Source organism: Hyla sarda, chromosome 4 (genome assembly GCF_029499605.1).
Source record: "Hyla sarda isolate aHylSar1 chromosome 4, aHylSar1.hap1, whole genome shotgun sequence".
NCBI classification, from domain to species: domain Eukaryota; kingdom Metazoa; phylum Chordata; class Amphibia; order Anura; family Hylidae; genus Hyla; species Hyla sarda.
The window spans coordinates 99,148,957-99,160,609 of record NC_079192.1 but is presented as its reverse complement, the minus strand read 5'-3'; the positions used below and the strand labels follow the sequence as shown (position 1 = coordinate 99,160,609).

General features: G+C 44.0%; 1 protein-coding gene across 1 annotated transcript in view; it reads left to right on the top strand.

Annotated features, from left to right (window-relative positions):
• Positions 1 to 4,565: 4,565 nt before the first annotated feature.
• LOC130368294 (gonadotropin-releasing hormone II receptor-like) overlaps positions 4,566 to 11,653 on the top strand; it is a 66,228-nt gene continuing 59,140 nt past the window's right edge. The window contains exon 1 of the mRNA XM_056571736.1: positions 4,566 to 4,672. The gene's annotated coding sequence lies outside the window, so the exon portion shown is untranslated. The remainder of the gene's footprint in view (positions 4,673 to 11,653) is intronic.

The following is an 11,653-nucleotide window of genomic DNA, read 5'->3' as shown; positions in this document are numbered from 1 at the left end:
GTGTAGAAACAAAACAAAACCTCCCAAAAGTTATGGTTTCAAATAATTTTTGGGGGACTTTGGCATAGATTATTGGTAAAATAAATGCCCTCATATGGCAGCGTTATGGCAAAGTTATTGTCAGACCACTGGGACCCCCAGTGATCTCCTGCATGGCACCCCGGTTCTCCGATGCGCAGAGCTGTTTCGACCCTCGCAAGAAATGGAGGCATGAACACACACCCCCTACATGTTTCACTCTGGGAAAGCCAGAGATACAGGGTTCATGTAAAAGATTGCGGGGGGTCCCAACGGTCGGTCCAAGCGCCGTTGCACAAGATCAGACACTATTCCCCTATTCTTTGGATAGGGGATAAGTTGTCTTACACTGCAGTACCCCTTTAATCAAGCAGTAGAAGACACTGAGAGGAGGTATTCTGGCTCATGTTGTAGCTAATTAATCAATCTGTACTGTGATTATCATTACATTGAGGGCTATTGATCGATAACAATTTAGATATTTGTGTCCTGCATCTTCATAGTGTTTTTTTCTTACACAAGAGCAATACAAGCATGTTTTTTGGCTAAAGTTTATTAAAACAAGTGTACATTTTCCATTAAACGTGATGCCACTTGTCTGTCCTTTGTGTTGTCAAGTTGCAGAGACACAAGGCGACAGATTAGGAAATAATTGATTAGCGTTCCTTTCTCTAATGACATGTATCTCCCGAATCTCTCTAAGTATACACTGTAAATGCACATCAAGTGGTCACAAATCTTTGCAGTGACTCATTGCATTGTGTTCTGATCAATGTCAGCTTGATGTTTGGTGACCTGTTGATCTGACAGATATGGCTATAACCGCCTCAGGCTCTCCCTAATGAGCAGTGCGGCTAATAATACAGTCTGAGTGTTCGGTAACCCCTGCACGCCAACTCATCATCTATTGTTACTCATGAAATCAAATTATTCAGAATGAATGAAGTTTTTTTTATCAAAATGGACTCTTTAAAAGTGAATGTCTAATTTGCAGCCACTTTGCGCAAAAATTTACTGCAGGTAATGGAATCAGTAGTAATTTTCTAATAGTTGACATGATGCCTACAAAATATAGGTTGGCAATGTACTTGGAGGCAAAACAAAACCATAATGGGGTAGAGTTATTATTGCAAATGCACCAGAAGTCTGGCAGAACTTTTGCCAACAAACAGTCTTGACATCACTTGTCCCACATTTATTATCAGTTTTTACATGCTTTTTGTCACACTGTCTGTGGCTCCATGCACCAAAATTGTGATGTAACATTTTGGTGTAAAGTAAGCCAAATGATAGTTGGTCTAAACTTAGACTAGACAGTTTACAGATGTACCAGAAGTATCAAATTGCCAGAGCCACAGTGCGGTGTCCTGATTCTGTTCCTTGCATATTTTCAGACCGTTTTGCACTGTGTAAGTATTGGGGTGTATTCAAACATACAGTCTCCTGCACATATTTGATGCCAACGATTTGAAGCTGCAGATTTCAATGTAAACTAAATGACTTAATACAGCTGCAAATCAAATATGCACAGGATACTGTCTGTATGTGTGAATGCACCCATTAACTTCAATGGGGAGCAAAATCAGCTGCACATAATATGCAGCAAAAATATGCAGCAGATCATGTACGTGTGAACATACCCTTAGGGTAGGTTTACATGAAACGGATAACGTTGGCGACAGACCCTACAGTGTGCCTCCTACCGGGCCTGCTCTTAGCAGCAATCCGCCTCTACGAACATACACACAGCGATCTGTGAGTGGCAGCAGGCAGGTAGGTACTCACAGATGTCGCAGCGTTTCCCCCTGCTCCCTAAGCTAGGCCAAGAGCAGCAGCGATGTGTGTGAGTACTCAGCGCATGCGCATGGCGACTCGAAGAACACTTTATGTCTGCTCATAGCGGTGGATTGCTGCTATGAGCAGGCATGGTAGGAGGCACACTATATGGTCCGTCATTGGCGGATTTTCAGTGTAAAATATGCTGCTGATCTGTTCCGTGTGACCTTACCCTTAGGATACATGCATATTTTTGCTGCAGATTTTGCTGCCCATCAAAGTCAATGTCAATGGGCAGCACAATCTGCTTAAGCAGATCTGCAGCAGAAAATATGCATGTTTGAATGTACCCTAAGGGCTCGTTCACATGAATGGATTTATTTGCGGGTTTCCTGAGGCATGTTTGAAAGGGGGTGGGCTCTCTGCGGCTGACCGTAGGAGATTTTCGGCTGCAGAATTTCCAATGTGGAAAATCCGCCGCAAGCCTCAATGAAGTCAATAGAGCCTGTGGAAATTCTGCAGCATAAAATCTGCTGTGAACAGCCATGGACAGCCTGCCCCTTTCTAACATGCAACGGAACACCCACAAATAAATCCGCTCGTGTGATCGAGCCATCAAACCGTATAAGTAAATCTGGCCCAATGTATACAAATTGAAGCAATTGTTACTAGGACAGATAACAGACAAGAAGTGAGTTGACATCAGCATTTTATAGACCAAAATCAGATAAATTTGTTACACCTTTCAAAGGGTGAAAATGGTGCCTAATGGGGTCCAATGGCCTCTCTCTATTGGAGCTCATCTTTTTTTTCTACAAATTGAGCCAGAATTCTGGCAGATTTAGAACAGTAAATGTGCCCCATCTGTTTTTTCATGTTTTATATTATGGTGTCATTAGCATCTTCATATATTACAACAGATTATACTAATTAGATTTATTGCACATACAGACAGAAACAATCAGATTGCTACTTTTATTTTTCAGAGACTTTTTGCTAAAAATGAAAGCAGCAATCTGATTAATTGCTATGATCAACTGCGACACTCTTCCTCTGTTGTTTAAAGGGGTACTCCGCCCCTATGTTGTTTAAAGGGGTACTCCTCCCCTAGCATCTTATCCCCTATCCAAAGGATTGCCGGGGTCCCGCTGCTGGGGACCCCCGGGATCTCCACTGCTGCACCCTGCTATCATTACTGCACAGAGCATACTCGCTCTGTGCGTAATGAACGGCGATACAGGGGCCGGAGCATCGTCACGGCCCGCCCCCTTAATGTAAGTCTATGGGAGGGGGCGGAGCCGTGACGTAACGATGCTCCGGCCCCTGTATTGCCCGTCATTACGCACAGAGCGAGTTTGCTCTGTGCAGTAATGATAGCGGGGTGCCGCAGTGGAGATCCCAGGGGTCCTCAGCAGTGGGACCCCGGCGATCTGACATCTTATCCCCTATCCTTTGGATAGGGGATAAGATGTCTAGGGGCACAGTACCCCTTTAAATACTTCTTCTCATTCCCTCGCCCTGTAGCTCAATCCAATGGCCAAGGCAGAATGGCTTGTTGGTGCAGCCTTCGCAACCAGGACCAAGCACAACATCCCATCCTCCGCCCCCTAGTTATGTTCCTGATGCAAGTAACAAGAATGCAGGATCAGTCACACATTAAGTGATCAGTATGTATGCATATGTTTAATCTAAATGAAAGTAAAGTATAAATAGGGCTTTCAGTCCCATTTTGGAAAGCAAAGCACCAAATAAAACAACTGATCTCTTTGTCCAGATTTTCTTCTGGCCAAGTCATCAAATCTTTATTTGAAGTTTTCCTTTTTGGATGACCTGTAATCTGATGTTGAGATGACACTGAAGATGTAATCTGATATTTGTATCCAGGGCAGAAGCTTGATAGACAAACCTTCTATGTCAGGGCAGCAACAACAAACAATACAAAGTTTAGACGGAAAGATGCTTCAGATTTCATTCTGTGCCGAATATCAACAACAATAGACAGTATGGGGGAGATTTATCAAAACCTGTCCAAAGGAAAAGTTGTCCAGTTGCCCATAGCAACCAATCAGCTCGCTTCTTTCATTTTTAACAAGGCCTCTGCAAAATGAAAGAAGGGATCTGATTGGTTGCTATGGGCAACTTTTCCTTTGCACAGGTTTTGATAAATCTCCCCCTATATGGCAGATATTTTCAGACATTTTTGAGGATATTTTTCCAGGGGATTTTACCCATTGCAATACAAAGAGGGAAATCTGTGTTTTATATCTTCCTATCATAAGTGGTCCCTCAACACACGATGGTAATCCGTTCCAAATGGACCATCGTTTGTTGAAACCATCGTATGTTGAGGGATCCGTGCAATGTAAAGTATAGGACAGTGGTCTACAACCTGCGGACCTCCAGATGTTGCAAAACTACAACACCCAGCATGCCCGGACAGCCAACGGCTGTCCGGGCATGCTGGGAGTTGTAGTTTTGCAAAATCTGGAGGTCCGCAGGTTGAAGACCACTGGTATTGGAGGTTATACTCACGTGTTTCCGCTGCTCCGGACCATCACCGCTCGTCACCGCTGCCCTGGATGTCGCCTTCCATCGCTGTCGCCGCGTCTCCGGCAAGGCCTCTGCTTCCCCGGCATCCTCGCTCTCCGTCGCCGCCATCACACACGGGCACCGTAAACTGCTATCTGGCGGCAGCTGAAGCAGTCTGTGCTGCTGGATAGCCGTTTATGCGATGGCCTCTCAGAGGCATTATCGTATGTCGGGGCCATCGTAGGTCGGGGGGGTCACTGTATAGGACAGTATCAGGATAGCAAGGACAGGTAACACCTATGATGAAGCTGGAGACAGATGCCACTCAGGATCACCCTGTTATCAATAGGTGAAAGTTATAGCCCACCTCTCCCACCCTACACAGTGACCTTTGCACAGGTTGCAGGGCACGCTCACAAAACTCTCAAAGAAGACAATGGGTCTTAACCAAATACTAGGGTATTATGAATTTATTAATACTTTCAAGCAAATACCGTATCTAAACTGCTGTTAACATGGTCCCCAGGGTCACATACAAAATGTAAAATAAAAAACCTACAATCAGAAAACAAAAATAAATTTAAAAAAGTTCATGTTTTGGTATCTGGTTTTAAAATGTAAAACAAAATCTAGGGTATACATTTCACTTTATAATGCTGTTACATACAGGATTGTGCCCTCCGTTCAACACAATGATGCAACTCAGTGACCACTGAAGGTAGTTATAGAAAATATGAAATGTCATAATTTTAGTTTCCTACACTTTTACTAACATTCATATGAAGAATTGCTGAAGTCTACATTGTGAAGCAAATAGTCACTGAGATAAATGAATCCTGCAATACAGTGGTCCCTCAAGTTGCAATATTAATTGGTTTCAGGACGACCATTGTAGGCTGAGACCATAACTCTATGGAAAATTGGTAATTGGTTCTGAAGCCCCAACATGTCATCCAAATATAGAAAAAAGTGAGAATTAAAGAAAAATAAGTAGAAAACTAAAACTTATATGCAAGGACTTGCTTTATCTAAGTAAGAAAGATCTTCTGGGAGCTGTAAATCACTGTCTATGTAGAGGACAGGAGCTTCTTCAGGGTCCTGTACAGTACACGCAATGTCCTAAAAAAAAGTAACATGGAGCCGCCCTTACCTGGTGTCCAAAGGAGAAGCTAACCCTGGCACAGGTAAAGAGTACAGAACATGTAGTACCCCCCTGTACTGTAGGGGGCGCTACCAGAAAACCAGTCAGTGCATACACTTCAGTAATACAGGTGTTTTACCAGTGAATGCACATTCTGACTGGTCAGTTCTTTCAGCCATTGATACCTTTCACAGATCTGGGAAGTCCATAGCATTGTATGTTGAGTCTGGTTTCACATTACAATTGTCTAGAAAAAACCATTGTATGCTGGAAATATTGTAACAAGAGGCCATTGCAATTTTTACTCCTATACAGAGAGGATAAAGAGGGAATGGAATTTCCTCACACAAAAGACAAGAGCAAGTTGCTCTAATAGGGTGTTTTATATATATAAAAAAATGCATTGCTGTTTTAAGGCACGGCTCTGTGAGTATTGTGCAGCTGCATAGTGTATTAGATGGTTAAGAAGGCCCCACCCACTACTAGATAGATAGGTAAATACATTCCTACTGTCTGCTCCATTATTTGTAAGGTGCTTCCTTCTGAAGCTCAAAGTTATTGGTAGTCTGCAATATAAAAACATTCTAAGCAAGGTATTTATTGAAGAGTGAGGTGTCCCTCTTAAGTAGAGGTCTACTTTATTGTCTGTTTCTGCCATTTATAGACTCTTTTAGTCTAAAGGGGTACTCCGGTGCTCCAATGTTCTGAACATCTTGTTCAGAACGCTCAAAGCCAGAGGCCATGATCGTGACGTCTCGGCCACGTCCCTCCTGACGTTACATTACACCCCCTCTATTCATGTCTATGGGAGGTGGTATGTCAGCCGACAAACCCCCTCCCAAGGACATGAATGGAGGGTCGTAGCATCAGTCACGAGGGGGCATGGCCGTGACGTCATGACCATTGCCGCAGAATGCAGAAACCCGGCGTTTGTTTAGAATGCCGGATGCAGGGGGAGATCACGGGGGGGCCCAGCAGCGGGACCCCAGCAATCAGACATCTTATCCCCTATCCAAAGGATAGGGGGCAAGATGTCTAGCAGCGGAGTACCCCTTTAACCATTGCATGATTTGGGTGATAATAAGATCCTGTTTGTGCAAACAGATAGAGAGAGGAGTAGAGATGGAATTTATCAAGGACTTTGCATTCATTTAGATTATACTGTACTGTTTTACCTTGGTGGTTAGTTGGAACTAGAGATGAGCGAACTTACAGTAAATTCGATTTGTCACGAACTTCTCGACTCGGCAGTTGATGACTTTTCCTGCGTAAATTAGGTTAGCCTTCAGGTGCTCCGGTGGGCTGGAAAGGTGGATACATTCCTAGGAAAGAGTCTCCTAGGACTGTATCCACCTTTTCCAGCCCACCGGAGCACCGGAAAGCTGAAGTAATTTATGCAGGAAAAGTCATCAACTGCCGAGCCGAGAAGTTCGTGACGAATCAAATTAACTGTAAGTTCGCTCATCTCTAGTTGGAACTAATTTTGCTGGCAATAGATTTTACTTATGGGTAATGATACTGTATATTTTTTGATTATTCACTTTTTAGCAGTCATCTCCTTATTATCACAAGCAGGAGTATAATAAAAGGTAACACCTTATTATGAAGTTGTAGAAATGTAACAAAAGATTCCCTATTGACAAAAGGTGATGGGAAAGCTCCATTTATACCCCTCCAAGCACCAATGACTTATAAATATCTATAATGTAAGTAACTGCTTTGGTTCCACCTCTGCCAGCCTTTAATATGCAACCAATACTTCAACCCCTTTCTGGGTCACAGAGTCTAAAGTGATCCTTGTGATTCTTCTGTCTCGTCCAGACAGACTTTTTGGTGAGGGGCTCAGGTTGCAGCAGCAAGGCCTTGGGAAGAAGTATAGTTGCAGGTCAGAGGGGTGAAACCTACAGAACAACCCACTAAGGGACTAAGTCACAAGTAGGGGCAACTAGCCAGGTCAATAACAGAGAGACAAGTCAGGGACAGTATCAGAGACAGTAGCATGGTCAATATCAGGGCAGAGGGGAAAATGCCAGGAGGTAATGTCAGATACAATCAGTAGTCAAAAGCCAAAAACAGGATCAGAAGCCAGGAGGGAATATCAGTAGCCAAATCCGGAGATAATTTGGTTACCAGGTAGCAAAGACAGGGGTCCAGAAACAGTATATGCACAATACAAAGAAGGTGAAAGAGGCAGTATAGGGATACCAATTACATACTTCTGTGGCCAGCAGGTGTCTGTTTAAATCAGTGCATCTTGGGAAGAGGCCGAGTTACTTATTAAGAATGGTGAGGGAAGTGTGAAGGATCAGTGAGGCAGGCCAGACCACAGCGCTGATGCAGCTGGCAAACACCTCTTTGATTTATAGAAAATCTAAAGTGCAATTTTCCCTACCACAAAGATAGCATTGATTTTATTGTACAAGCAGCTACATAACACTGTCAGCAGCTCGGATCGAGCACTGCCATATTCCCTTTAACCCCTTAAGGACCAGGCCATTTTACACCTTAAGGACCAGAGCATTTTTTGCAATTCTGACCACTGTCACTTTAAACATTAATAACTCTGGAATGCTTTTAGTTATCATTCTGATTCCGAGATTGTTTTTTCGTGACATACTCTACTTTAACGTAGTGGTAAAATTTTATGGTAACTTGCATCCTTTCTTGGTGAAAAATCCCAAAATTTGATGAAAAAAATGAAAATTTTGCATTTTTCTAACTTTGAAGCTCTCTGCTTTTAAGGAAAATGGATATTCAAAATAAAACATTTTTGGGTTCACATATACAATATGTCTACTTTATGTTTGCATCATAAAATTTATGAGTTTTTACTTTTGGAAGACACCAGTGGGCTTCAAAATTCAGCAGCAATTTGGAAATTTTTCACAAAATTTTCAAACTCGCTATTTTTCATGGACCAGTTCAGGTTTGAAGTGGATTTGAAGGGTCTTCATATTAGAAATACCCCATAAATGACCCCATTATAAAAACTACACCCCCCAAAGTATTCAAAATGACATTCAATAAGTGTATTAACCCTTTAGGTGTTTCACAGGAATAGCAGAAAAGTGAAGGAGAAAATTCACAATCTTCATTTTTTACAATCGCATGTTCTTGTAAACGCAATTTTTGAATTTTTGCAAGGGGTAAAAAGGAGAAATTTTTACTTGTATTTGAAACCCAATTTCTTTCGAGTAAGGACATACCTCATATGTCTATGTTAATTGTTCAGCGGGCGCAGTAGAGGGCTCAGAAGGGAAGGAGCGACAAATGGTTTTTGGGGGGCATGTCACCTTTAGGAAGCCCCTATGGTGCCAGGACAGCAAAAAAAAAAAACACATGGCATACCATTTTGGAAACTAGACCCCTCAGGGAACGTAACAAGGGGTAAAGTGAACCTTAATACCCTACAGGTGATTCACGACTTTTGCATATGTAAAAAAAAAATAAAAAATGTTTTACCTAAAATGCTTGGTTTCCCAAAAATGTTACATTTTTAAAAAGGATAATAGCAGAAAATACCCCCCAAAATTTGAAGCCCAATTTCTCCCGATTCAGAAAACACCCCATATGGGGGTGAGAAGTGCTCTGCTGGCGCACTACAGGTCTCAGAAGAGAAGGAGTCACATTTGGCTTTTCGAAAGCAAATTTTGCTCTGGGGGCATGCCGCATTTAGGAAGCCCCTATGGTGCCAGAACCGCAAAAAAACCCCACATGGCATACCATTTTGGAAACCAGACCCCTCGGGGAACGTAAAAAGGGGTAAAGTGAACCTTAATACCCTACAGGTGTTTCACGACTTTTGCATATGTTAAAAAAAAAATGTTTTTTTTTACCTAAAATGCTTGGTTTACCAAAATTTTTACATTTTTAAAAAGGGTAATAGCAGAAAATACCCCCCAAAATTTTAAGCCCAATTTCTCTCGATTCAGAAAACACCCCATATGGGGGTGAGAAGTGCTCTGCTGGCGCACTACAGGTCTCAGAAGAGAAGGAGTCACATTTGGCTTTTTGAAAGCAAATTTTGCTCTGGGGGCATGCCGCATTTAGGAAGCCCCTATGGTGCCAGGACAGCAAAAAAAAAACCACATGGCATACCATTTTGGAAACTAGACCCCTCGGGGAACGTAACAAGGGGTAATGTGAACCTTAATACCCGACAGGTGATTCACAACTTTTGCATATGTAAAAAAAAAAAAAAATTTTTACCTAAAATGTTGGTTTCCCAAAAATTTTAGATTTTTAAAAAGGGTAATAGCAGAAAATACCCCCCATAATTTGTAACACAATTTCTCCCGAGTACGGCGATACCCCATATGTGACCCTAAACTGTTGCCTTGAAATACGACAGGGCTCCAAAGTGAGAGCGCCATGCGCATTTGAGGCCTAAATTAGGGATTGCATAGGGGTGGACATAGGGGTATTCTACGCCAGTGATTCCCAAATAGGGTGCCTCCAGCTGTTGTAAAAGTCCCAGCATGCCTGGACAGTCAGTGGCTATCTGGTAATACTGGGAGTAGTTGTTTTGCAACAGCTGGAGGCTCCGTTTTGGAAACAGTGGCGTACCAGACGTTTTTCATTTTTATTGGGGAGGGGAGGGGGGCTGTGTAGGGGTATGTGTATATGTAGTGTTTTTTACTTTTTATTTTATTTTGTGTTAGTGTAGTGTAGTGTTTTTAGGGTACAGTCGCACGGGCAGGGGGTTCACAGTAGTTTCTCGCTGGCAGTTTGAGCAGCGGCAGAAAATTTGCCTCAGCTCAAACTTGCAGCCGGATACTTACTGTAATCCTCCGCCCATGTGAGTGTACCCTGTACGTTCACATTGGGGGGGGGGGGGACATCCAGCTGTTGCAAAACTACAACTCCCAGCATGTAGGGTCTATAAGTGCATGCTGGGAGTTGTAGTTTTGCAACAGCTGGAGGCTCTGTTTTGGAAACGGTGGCGTACCAGACGTTTTTCATTTTTATTGTAGGGGTATGTGTATATGTAGTGTTTTTTTACTTTTTATTTTATTTTGTGTTAGTGTAGTGTTTTTAGGATACAGTCACACGGGCGGGGGTTCACAGTAGTTTCTCGCTGGCAGCTTGAGCTGCAGCAGAAAATTTGCTGCAGCTCAAACTTGCAGCCGGATACTTACTGTAATCCTCCGCCCATGTGAGTGTACCCTGTACATTCACATTGGGGGGGAACATCCAGCTGTTGCAAAACTACAACTCCCAGCATGTACGGTCTATCAGTGCATGCTGGGAGTTGTAGTTTTGCAACAGCTGGAGACACACAGGTTGTGAAACACCCAGTTTGGCAACAAACTCAGTGTTTTGCAACCAGTGTGCCTTCAGCTGTTGCAAAAGCTACAACCCCCAGCATGTACGGACAGCAGAAGGGCATGCTGGGTGTTGTAGTTATGCAACAGCGGGAGGCATACTACTTTGGCTGGGGATGCTGGGGATTGTAGTTATGCAACAGCTGGAGACACACTGGTTTGCTACTTAACTCAGTGTGCCTTCAGCTGTTGCAAAACTGCAACTCTCAGCAGTCACCGACAGCCAACGGGCATGCTGGGAGTTGTAGTTATGCAACCAGCAGATGCACCACTACAACTCCCAGCATGCACTTAAGCTGTTTGTGCAAGCTGGGAGTTGTAGTTACACAACAGCTGAAGGTACACTTTTCCATAGAAAGAATGTGCCTCCAGCTGTTGCAAAACCATAAGTCCCAGCATGCCCATAAGTGCATGCTGGGAGTTGTGGAGGTGTGCCTCCTCCTGTTGCATAACTACAGCTCCCAGAATGCCCTTTTTGCATGCTGGGAGCAGTTGCTAAGCAACAGCAGGAGGCTGTCACTCACCTCCTGCTGCTGCTTGATCGCCGCACAGGTCAGTCCCGCCGCCGCCGCCGTCGTCGCTCCTGGGGCCCCGATCCCAACATTAACGCCGGGGATCGGGGTCCCCAGCACCAGGGGTGCACGTCCCGCACCCGCTCACGTCCTCCGGAAGAGGGGCGGAGCGGGTGCGGGAGTGACACCCGCAGCAGGCGCCCTGATTGGTCGGCCGGCAATCCGGCCGACGAATCAGGGCGATCGTGAGGTGGCACCAGTGCCACCTCAGCCCTGCAGGCTCTGGCTGTTCGGGGCCGTCTCTGACGGCCCCGATCAGCCAGTAATTCCGGGTCACCGGGTCACTGGAGACC